Source organism: Octopus sinensis, linkage group LG11 (assembly GCF_006345805.1).
Source record: "Octopus sinensis linkage group LG11, ASM634580v1, whole genome shotgun sequence".
Classification (NCBI taxonomy): domain Eukaryota; kingdom Metazoa; phylum Mollusca; class Cephalopoda; order Octopoda; family Octopodidae; genus Octopus; species Octopus sinensis.
Window position 1 is genome coordinate 65,040,820 of NC_043007.1, and position 17,631 is coordinate 65,058,450.

The window sequence follows — 17,631 nt, forward strand, 5'->3', positions numbered from 1 at the left end:
TGACAAAATGCTTAGCGGAATTCTTCACGTTCTGAGTTCAAATTCAACCGAGCTAGATTTTGTCTTTCATCATTTCGGGATCGATTAAATAATATTGGGTCGATGTAAACCGACTACCACCCTGTCCTGAAATTTAAGGCCTTGTGCTCATAGTAGAAAGATTTATTATAGCTTGTAGAAAAGCGGTGAGCTGGCAGAATCGTGTGAGACAAAATGCTTAGCATTTCTTCCAGTTTTTTATGCTCTGCCTTCAAATTCCGCCGAGGATAGTTTTGCCTTTCAACCTTTCGTCGTCCATAAAATAAGTACCAGCGAAGTACTGGAGTTCATGCAATTACCTTTCTCACTCAAAATTGCTGACCTTGTGCCAAAATTTGAAATCATCATTATAACATGCTGAAGAGAATAATTAGCAGAATTGATAAAACATTAAAAGAAAAAAGAATTTCATGTGCTATTTAGTTACGTACTTTTATGATCTGAGTTCAACACGCGCTGTGATAGTCATTACATTTTATTGACCTGAGGTCTGATAAAATAAATACCAGTTAAGGTTCAGATTTATGTCTCTATTAGAAACACACAAGCTGATATAGTTATAAGAGTGTGTGTTTGTGTGCGTGTGTGTGTTTGTGTTTGTGTTTGTGTTCGTGTGTGTGTGTGTGTGTTTGTGTGTTTGTGTGTATGCACGTGCATGTCTGCTCCAAAAACAAACTGTTTCACTGAGAACCTACAATGGTTACTTTATATGTTAGAAATAGCAGCCAAATATTCACCGTATCACACCTCACCCTCTTCAAAAAGAAAAGATACAGTGGACAATATACAAAAAATGAAATGGTCACAGCTAGACGCCTGATCACACGTTGCTAAAGTCATTCAGAACATCTCTAAAAATACCGAGATGTAATAACATTAATTATGACGATCGACGCTGAGGATGTATACATAAATAACTATGGAGTGAAACAGAAAAAGGAAAATGGCATAATAATGAACGATGCCATTGTCTTTGCTGAAGCATGGTGTATATGATGTGGTTCATAGCGGACATGAAGCACTTGGAAGACGATGCGAGGTTACACAGTGTGTTCAACAAATAATTATTACAATACTCTGAGAACACAGAGCAGAGGCATTTAGAATATAATTTATTAAGAATGATATTTGATTATGTCGGCAACATCAGTACTCATTTCTTTGATACAACATTTTGCTTTCTGAATTTACCCAAATGAAACATAATTAATATTATTACATCTCCGTATTTTTAGAGACGTTCTGAATGATTTTAGCAAAGTGTGATCAAGCGAACAAATGACAAACAACGTTTAGCTGTAACCACTCCATTATTTTTTGTATATTGTCCACTGTGTCCTTTCTTTTTTTAAGAGGGTAAGTCGTGATATAGTGGATATTTAGCTTCTATTTCTAACACATCAAATAATCATTGTAGGTCTTCTTAGCGAGATATTTTACTTTCTTCTTGAATCAGACACGCACGCACGCACGCACGCACGCACGCACGCACGCACGCACGCACGCACGCACGCACGCACGCACGCACGCACGCACGCACGCACGCACGCATGCACGCACGCACACACACACACACACACACACACAGACACTCTTATATCTATATCACGATCTCTACACAACTACATGATATGAAAGAGGAAAGGCTGCCAAATACTCTAATTTTGCTATCTTGAAAAGGAAGGGTATATTGGATAGCGTAGTCTTAGACACCGGCTTAAAAACAGAGCAAATATAGACGAGATGGTCACTTGTAGAACGCCTTTGCTCATTTATTGGCTGAATAAGATCTCACTCAGTGCATAACAACAACAACGACGACAACAATAAGAATGATAATGACTTTGTAGATGAGGAGGGAATAAAATACCGAAAGAACTCACCAACAAGATGAAGAAGCGATATAGAAAAAGGAGAAGAATTACAAGAAAAATGAAAAATAGAGAAAAGAAAAGAAAAAATATAATAGAGTAACAAGAACTAATATTATTGAAACAATGGTTTTGCAAGCAGCTAAATTATTGATCATATTTTCGTGAGACGCAATAACATATTTCATTGACCGTTATTAGTGCGATGAACGCCAGCTTGCCTAAATTTTAACTAGATCGTTTCATCCACCGAGGTAACACTGCCTGCTGTATGTCTCTCAATTAATATATTTATGAAGATTAACACCCAACCAGATTATTTCAGAATTGTGCTATTTACATATCATAGCATAGAACTACAACAAAGAGTCTGGTGTTTACAGACATGAATGAACGTGCGACTCATTTGCTAGTACTCCCTGTTTTTTGTGGTCATTTTCAGAGTAAACCGCCTCCGAGATATATATATATATATATGTGTGTGTGTGTGTGTGTGTGTGTGTAGTTATCTATAATAATGTTCTATTCTTTCAGACATTAAAGCTAAGTCAGCATAATCTGCATTTGTGAGAAACACTGCAGGATGTCTCTTGCTGTATACTTTTTGCAGTTTAAAGCCGATATTGCTTCTCTCATCATATAGCCCAGTGCTATTATGAATATGAAGGGAGCAAGGGTGTTACCTTCAAGTATTCCTGACAAACTATTTTTGCTGTGAGTTGAGTCGTATGCTTCACAGATGGGCTTAGATACAAATGAGGACATAACGAAGTATATGGTTTACAACCAAGCAGATAGCTACCTAATAAAATGAAACGGTACAAGGTGGTAAAATAGATAATTTCAAATATCTGGGCTCGTGGATTGATAGAAGTGAGAAGGATATTAAGATTCGCATTGCTAAAGCATGACCAGCTCTGTCAAAGATGGACACAATTTGGAAATCCAATATAAACAGAGAGCTTCACATTAACTACTTTCGAACAATAATAGAAACTCTTATACGGCTGCACAACATGAACTCTAATGCACTGTAAATAAATCTAGATGGAACGTTCCCAAGACGTCTGAGAGTTGCACCTTACATCAAATAGCAGTCCCACACAACATACCAGGTTCTTTATGGTAATCTTCCAAGAGTTATCACACTGCAATGGAAATTCTGTGGACACTGCTTTCGTAGCAAGGATAAAGTAATGTGTCAAATGTTTATGCTGCACCAACTGACGATAAGCGACCTAGGGGTCGCACTGGTAGAATATTTATTAACCAATCAGTTACCAACCAAAAGCAGCAATGCGGGAGAGGGAATTCTGTAGACAAGTGGTTGATGGTATTTGTCTGCGGACTCCGTGGTATATAGGTATATTAGAATGTCATGGTCGGAATGTTTTGGCATTCCAAATTATTTTGATGAAATTATTGAGGTGCAAAGAGTTTTTTAATCGTGATCAACATATCGATAGCAATATTTTCAATGTATTTCATTTTGTTGAATCCGTAGCAAGGAGGCGCTGAAGAACTGTGTAAGAGAGCGCTGTGTTTAATCAAACGTAATACGTATATATAATTATTTAACGCTCGGAGGATGTGAGAATTTATAGAGTAAGTCCTAGGCTCAACGAGATGCGGTACTTTGTTTACTTCGTGGTTTACTCTGATTTTCAGCCATTCGGAGATAGAAAGGATAAAAACAAGTGTAAAAAGCTGGAGGTAATTTCAACGATTTGTAACATTATTTGGTGGGTCTCTGTTGTTTCATGATCAGGATCCTGTTCTTTAATCAGCTGAATCTCCTGCTGTTAAATTAGTGTGAAAGTGTCTGACCATTTCACACACATTTAGCATAATTCTCAGGCAGAATCAATGTGTCACTAGGTTTGAATTACATGTATGATCCATCCGACGGGTTTCTATACAGTTTCTATTCACCCAGTTTCATTCACAAAGTATTGATCGACTTGAGACTATAGAAATTGGCATTTGTCCCAGATCTTACAAAGTCGGATCGAACCTGAAAACTCGTGGTTGAGAAGCAAATGTCCAAACCAGTCAGCAATACTGAGTGCAGTGTGGCTTTGTACCGGAATCAGAGCACAAAAAGCGAAGTCAAAAGAAAAACCGCAAGGCATGTTTTCTAACGCTCTGTCGTTCCTGCCCGGTCACTGTCTTATGAATGAGTAAATAATAAAAATGAAATAGTTCATTAACTTGACGAGTTTTTTGTAAAAAGTTTTAAACCTTTCATTGAAGATTTTTGTTGTTAATTTCAATTTGTTGTTCAATCAACTGAAAAATGTTCGCCTGAATCAACATGTTAGTGAGCGAGCATTCCACCAAGTTTAAAATTCAAACGAACTTATGATCTAGGGCACTCCATTCATGAACTTTTTATCATATTTTTAGATATGATATATATCTACAACTATGTTATCATGTATTTTTTTAATGACAATATAATTTGAGAGAGATTTGACTCATGTTTTCAAACGTAAGTACTCCAATTTTCACACAAGTCGTCAAATACAAATCATCATGACAGAACTCTCATCATATCAAGTTATTTTATACAAGTGACACATTTGATAAGAAAAACCTAACATTAAGTGTAAAGTACATCTCTTCAATCTAAAGATTTCATGTCATGAAGAGGTGCGATAAATATTTTTCTGGTGTTTAAACTTGACAGCTACGAGAGGTGATGTAAAATAATATACCTTCCTTGGAGAAATATCAAAAATACTTTGCTAGACTCGAAATCTCAAAGTAAGGACTGGTACTCTGAATATTAATCAGGTAAGCACAGTATGGCCGAATGGTTAAAAAAATTGGCTTCGCAACTATTATGTCCCAGATTCGATCCGACTGCATTGCATTTTCGGCAAATTTCATTTTCTTTTAAATTCAGCTGGACCCATACGTTATGCATGAAACTGGGGACACGGGAAATGTATAGAAGTTCGTAGGGTAGATTGTATCCTTAATTCAAAAGGCTTAACCGTGTCACATTTTGTCATGCTGATTCTGTTTGGCAACAAAGTGAATTTTATACGTGTAAGTAGAATGCTCGGCCATTTACACGATAATTCATGTGGACGTTTTTCAGTTGATTGAGCAACTGAATTTTCACCGTCAAACGACCGAGATCCACATTTATTAATAATAACTTAGTAAATTCACAAATAAATTGAAACCTAATAACTATGAAACGAAATTAGCAGATTATATGGATTCAAGGTAAATTCACTGATATTCAAGCAAATATAACCATTGTTCTTACATCCCATTCGGACGAATTCTAAAGTAGACTAAATGAAGCCTTTACAATATTTTATGATATCCAAGGGAATTAGAAAGACATTTCTCCTGCACAAACCTTATGATTTCATAGATCCATAATTATCTAAGTTCTTAATACTACTGTTAAGAAAATACAACATATTTCCCCATGATTTCATTCCGTTTATCTATAAGCCGCAGATAATTTTTATTTCTACTGCAGCAAATAAAAATTGCTGGTAATTTTTTTGTTCTGACGCACAGAAATGGGAATAGGAACAAGAACACAGATACACACACACACAAGATATGCAACTGCATCAAAGAATATAATAATCCGTTCTGTTAGAAATAACTCGTAAATACTATAAAAATAACATAGTTACACTCTCATATGGCTGTTTCGATACGCCAAATTTATATAATATAGAAAGTAGATGAAATCTATCTCCTGGCCTATACTCAATAATTTGTATTTCTTATTTGTAAACCAATATCTTCTTCAATGAGAGAAATAAAAATTTTGCACATTGGCACTCATCCACAAATTTGTGAGGGTGAATGGTGTAGCTAATTGAATTGATATGAGTTTATTACTAATATTAATTTTGCATACCTCAAGGGTAATAAGATGTTAAATCAGCTGCAGCAAGATTTGAACCTACAATGCAGAGAAACGAAGCTAACTAATATATAGTATTAAATACTAATCTCTAACGATTCGACCAGAGCTTGTTGCTTTTTCAGAAGATAAAGATGTTGATTTATAATATTGGTAAAATGCCAGACGTTTTGGCAAAATAGTAGTCTATTGAATTTATCATACTTTTGCAACTAGTGTATTAGTCGACCTGTAAAATAGGTGGCCAAATCTCTTGGAAACCATATACTAAAGTATTTAAAAAAAGGAAAGACATATTGGATATGTGCCTAAAAGGAAGATGGGATGGTCGTAACTGCAACTCACTCAGTCAAAGGATTGATTGCTCAGGGTTGACATCCGGTTACACAATGCTTTACTGAAATCCGCCATGAAATCAACTTTGTCGGGATTTGAACTACGAAAGTAAAAAGACGTGATTAATTAACCACGAAGTTTTGTCCAATGCTCTATCGGTTCTGCCACCTACCGCTCTTCCAAATGTAAAAATATTATTAAAAAAATGTTTTTCTTTATTAAAATTAGCAGCACTCGAAAAAGTTCCACCTTTTATACATATTTTATTTTTCATTTGATTCATAAGTTTATAGATCTTAAACACATCGCTTCATTATGTCTACGATTGCAATTCCGTTCCATAGTTAAGCTTGTTTAAAGCGTAACTCGAGCACATATGTTGCGATGAGCAGAAGGTTTCTTTAGACTTTGTCTTTTAGGTATCCCCATAAAAAAGGCTAGACGTGTGAGGTCTAGTGAACGCGGAGGGTTTTCAACGAAGCTCTTTCGTCTAATCCACCTGTTTGGCAGGATCTCACCAAGGAAGGATATAACATAGCGACGGTAGTGTGGAGGTGCCCAATCTTGTTGAAAATAAAACTCCTCATCTTCAGTCTTCTCTAATGCTTGGCATGACAGACTGTAGCAGCAAGTTCAAGTAGACGGGACCAGTCACAGTAGTAAATTAACATGGTAAATTAACACGGTGTTCCACTATAACATGCAGATTCTCAGGTCCCCAGTGGGTGCAATTATGGCAGTTAATTGAACAATTTAATTTGAATGTTACTACATCACTCTACACAATCTTTGCTGGAAAGTGTGCATCTTCTACACATCGTGCTAAGTACCACTCGCAATACTGCACTCTTTGGTCTGGATTATAGTCATAAAACGCATGGACTAATCTTGGAACGTAACTTTTCCATTGACAACTCTTCAGAATGCGTTGTACCGACGATTTTTGAATACCTACCTCATGACTCGCTTGTCGCACAGATTGTCTTGGACTTTGGTGATTCGTTTCTAGTACTCCTTGATTTGTTGAGGTTGTTGATATTAGTGGTCTTCTGGAATGCTTCTCGTGGACATTCTGAGTTGTTCCATGAGCTTCAAACTTATCTCTAATTCAAGTGATGGTGAGTCGCATTGGTGGATCAGTTTGAACCTCCATCCTAAACTGTCTTTGCACTTCAACTACATTTTCACACTTCCAGTAGCATTTTAGAATGAATTTCCTTTGTTCAAAGCTTAGTCTGACTGTCATCATTAATTCCACTGGGTTTCATCTGGAAAGAGAAAAAACATCAATTGAGTTATCAGCTGCTAAAGTGTGTATACATTTGTTGGGACAACCTGTATTTATATCGTATATACGATGAAAAGGGGAAAATTTCCAATAGAATATCAACATATTCTCTTAAGAAAAACGTGATATTTCAAAACTTCAAAGTCCACACGCAGAATCCCCTTCTCTCCCTTTTAAAGAATATTTATTTAAATAGATTAAATTTTTCTGCCTCTTCAGCAAAGCTTATTCTCCGAAGGACTCAGGATCTTGTTTTTGAAAGCAATCTTATATTAAGCGACATTGTGTTTGATGTATATTTTCCGTCTTCCAACTCCGTTAGTAACACGCGAAGTGTTGTTCTATAAGCGGAATCAGAAGTAAGAATGACAAAATACATTATTTAAAATCCCATTCTCGTTCCTTAAGTTACCAACATTGCCAACGATGAAGGTAAAAGAAAGCGGTTTACTCCCATGAACGAAGTAAATAATCTATAGCTAAATGAGCGACTAATTTATAGCGTTCCCATCAGGCCTGAATACTGAATACTGGTGTAAAAATGTCAAAGAATATTTTGAGATATCAAATAACAATACCTTGAAAAGATTTCAAATTGGTTTTGAATAATTGAAGTTCGAAAAAAGCCTACATCTTTCCGTTTAAAACAATGCATAAAGATAATTACAGCAAGTCACTGACCGTAATGTAAAGTTTACAACAAATTGCTAACGTGCAATTGTAAGACTTAAAGTGGAAGCCATTGTCTTACACGATGGAGATTGGTAGAGATCTTAGTGTCAGGAAAAAAAGAAACTCTCGGCGTTATTTGCTGCATTTTTACGTTTTGAGTTAAAACCCTGCTGGGTCCAGCTCGATGAAATAAAGAGCCAGCCGAGAACTGGAGTCGAGATGATCGAATGTGTCTTCGTGCTAATGTTAGAAGAAACAAAAACAACAACAATCACTACTACTACTACTACTACTACTGCTACTACTACTACTACTACTACTACTACTACTACTACTACTACTACTACTACTACCACCACCACCACCACCACCACCATCACCACCACCACCACCACCACCACCACTACTACTACTACTACTACTACTACTACTACTACTACTACTACTACTACTACTACTACTACTACTACCATTCTTCTTGATTTCTTTGTTGTTTTAGAGGTGGTGATAACACCAGGAATACAACTAACATTACAAACACGAACAAAACTCCGTTCACACCCAAACGTAAAACAACAGCGAAGAAGCATTATAAATTAAATAACTAACATTGCAAAAACTTAATGAAACATATACCTCAACACACAAACACTACTGAAATCAATTTCATCACACCAGAAAAATAACACACCAACACATAAAGAGCATCCAAACTACACGAACACCATAAAAATACACAACCCGACAGAATAGGAGTCTGCAAAGGGAAGATCAATAAAAGACTATACAAAGAATGCTCGCAAAAACACCCACAACTAACCAGAGGGATGGAAGATTCCACCCTTCCACAATTAATGGAATGTAAGTAGGTCTATATCATTTTTTTTTCATTCTATCAAAGTTACCCTTTTTAAGAATAGGCGATGTAAATCCACGTAGCTTGAGGTCGCTTTAAAAGCAGGGTTACCCTCTCCCTTAGGTCCCCACACATATATGTGGTGGCAATCAGCAAGACCAGAATCTCCGACGCATGAGTCTTCGGTGGATACGAGATCTATTTATCTTGAAATCAACCGAGATTGGGAGGCGGAGTTGCTGCGTCAATTCATATATGACTAGCTCTTGCAGTACGAATCGTCTTTTTAAACTCAGAAGGTAAATTTGTGGTACTGATCTTGAACAGCAGTGAATACCATTTTTTTTTCAGACTAGTAGCTGTTTACAGCCCTGGGGCCGGGTAATAAGATTTCATTAAGTGCCTGGAGTGTTTCCTGGGAACGAGTTGCTCATTAGTGTCAGTGAGAGATTGGAACAGTATCTTCGATGCACAGTATCTTCGATGTACTCTTTAGTGCAGGACAATAGAAGAAGGGTATACAATAGCCTTAAAAACCTGTGAAGACATTTCCAACTATGTCACAGGTACCGAGTGGATTTCCTGAAAGTGCAAATATGGATATGAGCAAACTATAAACGGTTATCCTGAGCATATCTAGAAAGAGTATTGTGTAGTTCAGTCGTTTGGGATAGCATAGCTTATTCACAATTTACAACACCATCACCGACTCTGTATACTGTCTGAATGCTATGCCTTTCCCTTGTTAGTAACTTCCTGATCAAATTGAGACGTCTGTCACTCAATTTCTTGAGAAAGAAATGTGTTCCACTGGTAAAGCAATCCATCAGTTGCTCTGAGGCTTAGGCATACTGTGGCTGCTGGTGCACAGACATATGCTGAAATTGCACTACCTGCAACGATTCCTAGACGGTTAACATGTGTAGGCACCGTTCGTGCGGCACGTCTTTCCCTTGCGCGTCTCCATGTTGGATCTGTAGGTCCGAATGAAGCCAATACCGAGATTGGGCATCTGGGATCTAGAATGTTGTCAGGCGCTCCCATCCCTCTCCAAGTTGGGCAACTAGATCGATGGATGTTCCACCCAAGCTATTTATCGAGGATTAGCTGCGGAGAAGAGTGCCAGGGTTCTCGGAGAATGTCTGGACGTCAGTGAAATGACCTAGCTAGTTGTTCCTGAGGAATTTTCGATCAGGGAATACCCGTGGAGATAAAGACTTTACTTTTTGATTAATCCCTCATCAACTTCTTCAAGTGAAACTTTAAGAGGAAAATAAGGGTGGAAAGGGTTGCCTTCTAGCCATTTTGTTGAAAGGTGCATAGGAGTGGTGAGAATGGTGCGAGTGAACGAGCTTTCCTTGTGAATACGCCTGTAAATCGGATATAAGGAACTGCGAAAAGCACTTGCCCCAGAAGTCAGAGTACCCGTGGTTTTATGGGGTTTTTGCACGAGGATCTGCTCCCTATTGAGGAAAACTCATTTTTAAAATGTTATTACTATCTTTCTTTTGTTAAACCAGTTGGCAAGCAAAATCCTCACAATAACACACATGCACATCCATAAACACACACGCACACAATCAGTGTTTTTTTCTGTGCCGTCCTTAGTGTTTTCTCTCAATGTAACAAAGAAATCATCATCATCATCATCATTTTTATTGTTGTTGTTGTTGTTGCCAGTTATACTAAGAAGTTGGAGTGACAGAAATAGAAAGGTGCCAGGATATTTATGTTTCATTCTCAAATCAAATGTTATTGGGATTCTCCGTGACCCATATTCGTCTAGAGTCGATGAAATTTGCACCAGAAATCGATTAAATCGATTCTTTATTCATCTTCAATAAATCTGTGGCTTTGTGGTTTTGTAAATAAAATTAATATTATCCTAGCAGGAACTGATTTAAACGTTCTCCCCTTCCTACATTAGATTTGCTAAAATAGATATTAGCATCATACAGTTGTATGCGTATAGTTACCTACCAAATGTGTGGTCCCGCACCGATGTTAGAAACCATTATTATTGATTGCATGTAGTATGGCAGTGAGTCGACAAAAGCAGGTATCTCCACGGACCGAATTACATAAGGTAGCTAGTTACATTAAATCTGTGAGTTGAACTCCTACAGGCATCCGACTGGGGTGGATTAGATGAAGTAGCAGTTCGGTACTGAGAACGGGCGACCGGCTACATCCAACTGACTCAAGTTTTTGGCTTTGTGCCAATCTGAGAAATCATTATTGTTTGTTTTCATTGTAGTAATAGTTGTAGTAGTAGTAGCAGCAGAAGTAGCAACAGTAGCAGCAGATGTAGTAGTGGTGGTAGCAGCAGCACAGGCAGCAGTAGTTGATGTCGACGTTGTTGTTAGAGAAAAAAACTGTTGCTGCGGATGTGAACTGTAACAAGTGTTGGCATGTTGGAAAATGGAGATTCTACTTACATCGTTACATCGTTATTGATCTGTATCTCAAAGTTCTTAGGCATACTTGTGTCTGTAGGTGTCTGTATGTATGTATACATATATATATATATGTATGTGTGTGTATCAACATCAACATCATCATCATTGAACGCCTGTCTTACATGCTGGCATGGGTTTGACCATTTGACAGGATTTGGCAAGCCAGAGGACTGCGCAAAGCTTTACTGTATCTTCTAGCATGGTTTCCAAGGCTGGATGCCCTTCCCAACGCCAATCACTTTACATAGAGCACTGGGTGCTTTTCATGTGGCACCATCACCAGCGAGGTCACCGAGTAACTTTCAAAATAATGATCTCTCAAATGAATGGGGGAGTAGTAGTGAATGTGTTGGTTTTGTGCTAGTGACAAGAGGTTAAACTATGATAGACGGACATAAAGAGGTGTCTTGCTGTAGAGGAGATACATGGTTGCTCTAATCAGAGGAGGAGATTGAAAGAGAGTGAAAAAGAGAGAGCGCTAAAGAGAGAGAGAGAGAGAGAGAGAGAGAGAGAGAGAGAGAGGTGGCGATGTATCAGGGCGTACCCTCAAGGGAGAAGGGAGTGAATGTAAGTGGAGTGGTAGAGAAATGGACAGGGTGCGTGAGCAGAGAGTTTACGAGTGTGCAAAGGGCGAGAAAGGAAGGAGAGGGGGAATGTAGTGCCTGGTGAAACACAGGTATGTATTGGAACGACAGGAGAGTAAGGACACAATTGGCAGGAGTAGGACAGGAAAGAAAGATGACAGAGCGGCTTTGAACTGCAGGAGTGTGGGGGTAGAGACACGGACGGTATGGAGATGTAGCTTGGTTCATTGCAGTGGACTGCGTAAATTAATGTTACTTATGAGTGAAAACGCATTGCGCTTCCTCTAGAACTCAGCTTTGCTGAGATGAGTAGGATTTCTAAAGCAACTCATATCTCCAGACACCTTGATCCATTTTCATCTCCCTCGTTAAAGTCAATATTTAGAAATCAGCCCTTATCTTCCTGGGTTTCCCTCTTCCATATGTGTGTGTGATTCAAGTGACTGGCACTTTTTTATACAGCCACCTTCATTCATATGCATCACCTGACCCTACAATGGTAGTATTCTCACTTGCATTCAACATCTAATTCATCTAATGTCTAATTTTTCTCTCTGCATATTTGCACTTTGCCATACATGTACACTGTTGTTACATATCCAACGGAGCATACTAGTTTCATTCCCCTCCAGTTTTCGCATGTCCTATGTATTCAAGGCTCACACCTCACTATCATGGAGCCTACCTGTTCGTACACAAGCATCGTACAACCTGAGATCCACTTACAGAGAGAGGTTTGTTAATAACAGCTCTTTGAACTTCCTCCACCCTATTCCTATTGTTGGAATAAGAACATCCTCCTCCACTGCTAATTTGGTCATTTAGGTAACAGCAACTATCTACAACCTCACAAAAATCACCTGGGCATTTGAGAAAATCTAATTCTTGTGTGTTCTTGGTACTTATTTTTCTTGTGCATCTGCACATACAAAAACAATTTTCTGTTAACCTACCTGTGATTCCACTCTGCCTATTGTATGTTCATTGCCTGTGCTTTCCAACACCTGTCCTGCATAGTGAGCAGGGCTGCTTACTTGATGGAAAGAGAATCTTATCTGTTTTCGTGCTCACAACATTGGTATTCTCTAGAGTAAATTTAAGGCCCTTTAGTTTTGATTCTATAACTCGAATTTCTTTTCCAGTTCTGCTACTGATACTGCTATAAGAGCGAATCAGTATTAAATTCTTTTTGGTCACGAGGACTATGATGAACAAGAGGAGACAATGAGAACTGAGCGCTGGTGAACTCTTCTTTGCACAATAAATTCGTACTTGTACTCATAGCCGACTGTCACCATACTGACAGTACTCTTATCAATGGCTTGTACAGCTCTAAAAAGGTACTCATCAACTTCTAACTTCCTTAGAGACTACCAGATAACAGGGCAAGTTACTCTGACAAAAGATTTCTCCGGGTTCAGGGAAGCAAGTATTATGGTTTACTTTTGCCTAGATACTTCTCCTCCAGCTGCCTTACTAGGGAGATGGCATCTGCAGTAGCCTTTGCTGGCACAAAGCCAAACTGCTTCTCATCTAGTTTAATTCTATTTTTAATTAATTGGGCAATAACTTTCTTTGTAACTTTCATGACCTGATCCAGCAGTTTGCATGCATATTTAAACACACACACACACACACACACATGCATATTAGATCTGTATGAACACACATATCTAAGCATAAGTATCTGCATACATATGCACATATATATGTACATACATATACCTTCACAGACATATATATATATATATATATATATATGTGTGTGTGTGCATGTGTGTGTGTGTGTGTGTGTGTGTGTGTGTGTGTGTGTGTGTGTGTGTGTGTGTGTGTGTTTATACGTACAGATACACACACATATATACATATATGTCAGTGTGTACAGTTATAAGCTCTGATATGGATATATGAGTCTCTCTGTTCACCTGTTCAGAGAAAGGAGACAGATCGAAGAATATACATACATATATACATGATTAAACACATAAATGCATACATATGTACATGTTTATACTGCCTTTAATTAATATATATACACACACACACACGCACGCACATACACACACACACACACACAATTATGTTTAAGGGCATAGAAAAAAAACGGTGCCTATATGCTGAAAGGAGACGTAAAATCGTCTAACCACTTTAAATGATCACCTATTACACACATTTTGAAATCAAGGGAGTAAACTAACAAATCCATAACATAATTCAGTTAGACTTGGATTGATCAATTTCTGGATGAGTCTAATACACTTTTTCCCGTCAGTAAAGCATACTTGGGGAAATAAATGGGATATTTATACATACTCACAAGGGAGCAAACACAAAGCCCCGATTACATATAAATACCACAGATAAATCCACATAGTATTTCGTAGCCTCCGAAATGATGTGTGTAATAGTCATTTAAAATGATTAGACGATTTCGCATCTCTTTTTAGCACATAGGCATAGTTTTTTCTATGCCATTAAATACATATGTGTGTGTGTGTGTGTGTGTGTGTGTGTGTATCTGTACCCATATATATGGTGTTCACTTGCTTCAGCTTTATTTTATGCTAATCGTATTTCGGCTCATGTTGTAAGATTTGTCACATATGTTGAAAAACTGAGAGTCAAGCGGGTGGGTATTCATGTCGTCGGCCCTTCTGGTGTTATCCTCCTCACTACCGCTACTACTACCACTACCACTAGTGGTAGTAATAGTAGAGTTGATGATGGTAGCAGTAACGACGTTAGTGGTAGTAGTAGTGGTAGTAAGGAAAATGACCCTAGAATTGCCAACAACATCAATACCCATCCCCTTGACACCCAGCTTTTCAACATATGTGACAAATCGTACAACATGAGCAGTATTTACCCGACAACATTACCCTTTAACAAAAGGGCCTGCATCACAAGATATACTAGTGATCACATGGAAGCACAATTCACTATACCTAGGACCAAACTTTGAAAGATTTTAGAACTATACACTAAGATAAAAAATAAGACAGATGCCCAACAACCCGGGAATATACCGTGTTGCCTACCTAAGCTCATGCAGCTCAGGATGAACGGAGAGGTGGTATGCCTCCCCACATATAAGTCCGGCAGAATGTCGATAGACAGCTTGCCGAACTACATCCAGGTAATGCAACCTCACATCGCCAATATGAAAGTAACAACTTTGCGAGCGCATGAGGAGAGAGAAAAGGTCCTCAACGCTCACATGATGATGTGGACAATTGTTCTTGGACCACATAAGCGCATAGCCAACAATTTACAAGCCTGGAACAACAACATCCCGAAGCTGTATGGACTCCGCAAGGACCACAAAGTAACCACTGATCCTGTGGCGGGACCACCAACAAGACCAGTCAGTCTGTGGAGCGAATATCGCTAGCAACTACAGGATCTCCTACTTCCTCTCAATGATCATACACCCCATAAGCCGGATGTCACCTGATGTTTGTGACAGCACGGAACATCTCCTCAGCAGGATCAACTACTGTAACAATACCTGCGACCTGACAGGATGTAGTGGGTAGTATGCATGTGCTATCCCTATACCCATCTGTCGACGTAGATTTTGCGGTGGAGAAGTGCGTGGAGATGATCAACGAGAGCGAAGTGGAGTTCCACAATGTCAACATAGAGGAACTGGGCCTCCTACTTAGACTGACATATGACAATGAATATATAGACAAACATTACCTTAGAAGTTTCTACTCCAGTAGACGTGTAAGTGGTAGACCACCCACAATTACTTCTATGGGTAGGAAGACCCCTATAGAGAGATGGATCAGATGGACCAGAACCATACGGACCCCCGTAAACGAATATCAAGTAAAGAAAATGATCGCACATGCACTAGGAGCTAGTATAAGAGTTGCCCTAAAAGGCCACACGTTTAAGTTTAACAACAATGCATACGCCTAGGATGAGGGGACAGCCAACAGGGTTAGTATCACCGGTGATGTGGCCAAACTTTTCATGGTATGGTGGGAGAGAAGGCTTAAAGAACGCCTGATACAGAACTCCATACTCATGAACATGTACTCTACTATGTCGATGATATCAAGGTAGTGGTAAAGGTACCCCCACAAGAGAGTACTCTTGAAATAGAAATAGAAACTAATACTGTGGAGAGCATCCATCAAATAGCTAACTCTATCCGCTAGAGTATTAAGGTTACGATAGACTACCCTTCGAAAGAAACACTCTAGCCATAGACTACCAGTACTAGATACAGAACTCTGGCTGGAAACTGTGAATAATAAAACCCGAATCCTTCATTCACACTTTGCCAAACCTATGACCTCCAAATACCTGATCCACCGGAACTCAGTATCGCGGACAATGCCAAATTCAATATATTGATAGAAGACCTCATCAGAGTAGTGAGAAATGTGTCATGCATGTGCGACCCTACGGAGTTACAGAGACACATACATCATTTCGTTCAAAGCATGCAGTTCTCAGGATACAGCCAAACAGAAAGGATCAGAGTATATAAAGGAGCTATGAGGAAATTTGAAACTATCATACATAACGATCAGAATGGGATTTGCCCATTCTATAGGAGCAAGTCGTGGAACACCATTGAAAAGAATGAGATGAAAAAAGGAAGGCCAACTCATGGCATGATAGCCACAAATACCACAGTGTCATGTTCGTCGACACCACCCTAAGAGGCGAACTGGCGTACCGCTTCAGAATGGCCCTAAACAAACTTAAGCTAAGAATTAAAGTTGTAGAAAGGCCAGGCAACCCTATCAAATCCCTAATCGGTAGAACCTTTTTAGTAGGTGTAAAGCCAGGGATGTAGTCTATAGTATAAGATGTACAGAGGGACGGTGCAGTAACAAGACAACGACGTACGTAGACGTAGAGGAAACAGTACAGAGCATAGGAGAGCGGGTAAATGAACATCGGAGGGAACTTAAGGAAGAGAAGAGCTCATCGGTTCTGTACCAGCACGCCGAGCAGGAACACGGTGACTCGCTCAACAACATAGAAGTTAAAATCTAGTCCACACATAGAACAGACGCAACGCTTAGACAATTTACAGAAGCTACACACATAATAGAAGATAAACCTAGCCTGAATAGGAAACTAGAATGCAACACTAGCACCCCCCCACCACACCACAACCTATGACAGAATAAGATCCCCATAAACTGATAACAATATGAATATAATATAATACAATACACAGATAAATGAATGGAATTAAATAACTATATACATTAACAAAATAAAATAAATTGAATTGAATAAAAAAAAGAAACAAAAAAGAAAGAAAAGAAAAGCAAATGAGCAAAATAAATAAAGACAAATTACACGAACGTGTATAAACAGGAGATACTGATAATACAAGCACATCCCCCCATACACTAAGCATAGACACACAGGGTTATACGCATTCGCGAATAAAGACACAATAGGAATACAAAATGGCTGATCATTAGTAAGAAAAGACACACAAAAAAGAAATAAAAAAGCAAAGGACCACTGATGAGGTCACAGATGCGTGACGAAAGAACTCTGGCCGAAATGCGATGAATATAAAATAAAGCTGAAACAAGTGAACACTAAATATAGAGTGCATGTGGTTTTTATTATCCAAACTGGCAA